The sequence below is a fragment of the Nicotiana tomentosiformis genome, chromosome 1 (assembly GCF_000390325.3).
Source record: "Nicotiana tomentosiformis chromosome 1, ASM39032v3, whole genome shotgun sequence".
Classification (NCBI taxonomy): Eukaryota; Viridiplantae; Streptophyta; class Magnoliopsida; order Solanales; family Solanaceae; genus Nicotiana; species Nicotiana tomentosiformis.
In genome coordinates this window covers 54379229-54383517 of record NC_090812.1, presented here as the reverse complement: position 1 = coordinate 54383517, position 4289 = coordinate 54379229, and the positions used below count along the sequence as shown (strand labels likewise).

Below are 4289 nucleotides of genomic sequence, written 5' to 3'. Positions count from 1 at the left end.
CGTCCTTCTCCTTACCCTTGTCAACCTGTGCTTGTTCAATTACAACCTCAGTGAGCTCTGCTGACTCATCTGCCTCTAATGTAACTGGAGTAGTTGGCGTAGTCTCTCTCCTAAATTGAGCAACTTCTTGCTCTCTGTCTAAATCTCTTCTATTCCTGAGACTCACTACCATTAGCTGATTTGGGTTATGTTACTTTGGGTTAATATTTGTATCTGCAGGCAATGTTCCTTGGGGGCGATTGTTCAAGGCCATAGACAGCTGTCCCAGTTGAGTTTCAATGACTTTGATTGCTGAATCATGTGCTGCTAACTTTTCTTGCATCTTACCATTTGTTCCAATGAGTTGTTGCAGCATACCTCTGGCTTCTACCATATTGTTGTCCTATTGTTGATGAGGTGGTTGGTAGGCCAACTGTTGCTGGTGCTTCTGATTATAGCCCTACTGCCTTTGAAAAGGCACAACTTGACCTTGTGGTCGTGCGCCTCCAGAATTGGGGTTGTGTTGTGGCAGGTTGGGTCTGCACTGCTGGTTTGGTGCTGGTCCCCATTATTGCCCACCTTGCCTCTGACCTCCAAAATTTTTGACATAATTCATGTCTTCTCTGAAGCCCTAATTGTCATTCTCTCCACTCCACGAGCACACATATGACTGGTTTATGCAAGGAGTGCACAATCCTCCATTCGTTGTATCAACAATGTTCACTTACTTTGTACCCATCTCATCAATTTTCTTTGTCAGTATGCTCATCTGAGTCATGAGAGTGGCTATGTTCTCTGCATGGGAATTTTTTGGGTCAAGAGCAACAGAATACACTATTGGTGTAAGTGTCGTACCTCTAGCCATCCAACCTGAATTTTGAGCCATGTTGTCAAGAAGAATCTTGCACTCTGTGAATGTCTTGCTAAAAATGCACCCCCAGCTGAAGCATCTACATTAGCCTTCAAACTATCAGCTAAACCCATGTAGAATCTCTGTCCCAGCATCTGATATGGAATGCCATGGTGTGGACACTTCACTAGCATACCCTTGAACCTCTCCCAGGTTTCTTGCAAGGACTCAATTCATTTTTGCCTGAACTGCAATATCTCATCAATCTGCCTTGCAGTCTTGTTGGGAGGATAAAACTTGTTTAAGAACTGTTTGACTAATTCTTCCCAAGTGGCAATTCAGTTTATTGGGAGTGAATTCAGCCAAGTTTGAGCCTCTCCAGTCACAGAGAATGGAAACAGTAATAGCTTGATGGCTTCAGGAGTCACATTCGGTTGTCTTTGGGTCACACATATTGATAGGAAGTTCTTCAGATATTGTTGTGGGTCTTCAATGTATGACCCGGAGAACAGTCCCTTATTTTGCAATAGATGCAGCATGTGTTGGTGATCTGGAATATCTCCGCTTGTATCTGAGGTAGAGCAATAGCGGTGGCTAAGTTATCAACAATTGGTTGTGCCCAATCATATAGAGCAGCTTCTGGCACAAAAGGTGCCATCACTCCATTGTTTGGGTCAACCCGATTATTCCGATTGTTTTCGTTGACATCGTGCACGTTGTCCATTTCAATTTCGAGTGTGTGTTTTTGTTGTAAATGTTTGTTCTTCTTGTTGGCTCGATTTAATGCCCTGAATGCTTTTTGGGTTCTGAAAGTCCTTCAAAAAGTTCACCAGCCCTCGAAGAGCTTCTAGGCATATACCTGAGTCATAGGAGAATTCAAACGTGAGAATTTCAATAAAAAAAAAATTTAAACACCGTAAGAAATTGATCCAAACTAAGAATCCTAGCAATTCTTCTAAGTTGTAATAAATAACACCGTTAGTTCCCTGGCAACGGCGCCAAAATTTGATCACGCCCAATTATGCCTTGTAAGAAAGACTAAGCGATCGCTGCAAATATAGCCCGGTTCAAGTCCGGAGTCGAATCCCACAAGGAACTAACATATTTACTACAACCTTAAATAATGCTAATGATAAGCTTAGACAACTTCTAGATGCAATAGTTTTATGAATAATCAGTGGAATTTATTTAGCCAAGGAAAAATGACAATAAAATTAGCAATAATCAAGACTAAAATTGAATTCAAGGTTAAAAGGATCTAGGACTATTGATTTTCCCAATTGCCGAATTAATTCTCAACTCTTTAGCTATAATCTCGCCGTAATACTCTATGAGGATTATGAGTTCCGGGCTACCGTAATTACCTTTCGATCAATTACGATAATTTACAAGAAGCATTCTCTCGAACTACTCTAGTTAACAATTTAAGCAACTCAGAATCATCCCACCAAAGTTTCGTTATTTCTAACCCCACTTTTAAATTCATGTAATTAATCTCTTAATTTTTTTCAAAGTGATGTTGTTCTACAACAATCTAACCAAGTGTTCTTTCTCAAGCAACACAGGTGAATAGACACGATTAACCGAGGGCCTTTTCAATTAACCACAATACAATACGTAATTAAACAATCATAGAACAAACACGGCTCAATTATAATAAAATAGAGTCAAGACTTCATCCAATAATTGGTTCCATCAACCCTAGATAACAGATTTAGCTACTCATACAAATGGAAAACAAATCACTAAAATAATTCATAATCAACAAATAGAAGTATCAAGAAGAAGATGAAAACTTTTAGGAATTTTTCCGTCTTCTCCCCCTCGTTCTTGCCTCTAAAATCTTCTAAAAACAGCTACCTCCCACTTCTGGGCGATTTTAGTTTTCATATAGGTTTAGGTTAGTTGCCTAGGAAATTATATAATTAACCCTGCGTGTTTGGCTTTCGTCCGCGGCCGCGGATTCGACCGCGGATCCGATCGCGGATTTGGACTGCCTCACTGCCTTGAGTTCGCGGCCCACTCCGCGGCCGCGCACCTGGAGGGGTCGTTTCGCTTACTTTTCTCGCTCCTTTTCGACCGGGCTAACCTTTGATTGCCCTTTCACATTCCATGTTGACTCCAAAACATTCGTTAGCTTCCTCCTAGCTCGAAGTAGCTCCTGCAAAGCATCAAATTCTTAATTAAAGCATTTTGTTATTTTTTTGCATTCAAATATCAATAAAGTGAGGCTAAATTAGAGTATTAGTAGTGTCTAAATTGCATGAATATAGCCTACTATCAGTGGAATTTTGGGTCGTGACAGTTACCTCCAAAATAATCATACGATACGAAAATCTGGGATTTCATACCCTCAGGACCAGATTTAAAACTGTTACTTACCTCAACTTGTGTAATTATTTATTCCGCTATGCCCTTTTCACTAGAATTTGTCTCTGAAAGTCTCGTATCTAGCCACAATTAATTCGATTCAGTTAATACAAATTATTGTAATTAATTTCATAAGGATATACTAATTTTTTCAATAAAATCCGAAATTAACTCAAAAATTGCCCGTAGGGCCCACGTATCGGAACCCGATAAAAGTTATAGAATATGAACGCTCATCCAACCACGAGTCCAACCATACCAATTTCACCAAAATCCGACATCAACTCGACCCTCAAATCTTCAGTTAAAGCCTATGAATATTTCTACCATTTTCAACCCTATCCTTACCCATTTGAATTTAACAATCTTTCCACAACCTTATTGGTATGTATACATAATACTCTTTCACCCAAGAATCATACTATAAATCACATATTTTTTACTCCAAACTCGAAATTGAAGAATTGAGGAAAGAAATTCTTACCTGTTTGAAGCCCTAGCAAGATCCTTGTGAAATCTTCAAACCTTGAACAAGAATTGATGGATAAATGACTAAGCTTTCACTTTATCTGTCTAAAATGCTCTCACCTCTCTCTGAAATATCAGATTTTGGCTAAAAAATGAGCTTCAAGGACTATAAATCGAAGTTGGGTCGGGTCAAAAATTAGAAAGAATGGAAGATCCGACGCAGTTATGCGGTCGCATATGCGATCGCATAACAGGTATGCGGTTCGCATACCGGCCGCATAATTTGGCCTCCAAAGCTGGGCGTTACTGACCCGGTCTGCGGTCTGCATACTTGTTCTGCGGTCGCATAATGCACCGCAAAACAGGTCTGCGGTCGCATAGTGCACCGCTTTTCCTCAAATCTTGCCCCTCTCCTGGTCCACTTTGCGACCATTATGCGGTCCGCAGAGTGATTCTGCGACCGCATAGTGGTCGCAGAAATGACCTTTTTCTGACAAAATTTTCCTTTATAAATCGATGCATTGTTCAACCCAAAAAGTCCGAAATTTCTACAACCTTTGAACTAATTGATCTACCTCGACACCATACAACCTTAATTTCTTAGCAAAAATTCTCCTGGTCA

General features: G+C 40.1%; 1 non-coding gene across 1 annotated transcript; it reads left to right on the top strand.

Annotated features, from left to right (window-relative positions):
* Nucleotides 1-994: 994 nt before the first annotated feature.
* Nucleotides 995-1101, top strand: LOC138904180 (small nucleolar RNA R71). The gene has a single exon (XR_011413402.1). It is a non-coding gene; the product is annotated as a small nucleolar RNA R71 (small nucleolar RNA).
* Nucleotides 1102-4289: the final 3188 nt, after the last annotated feature.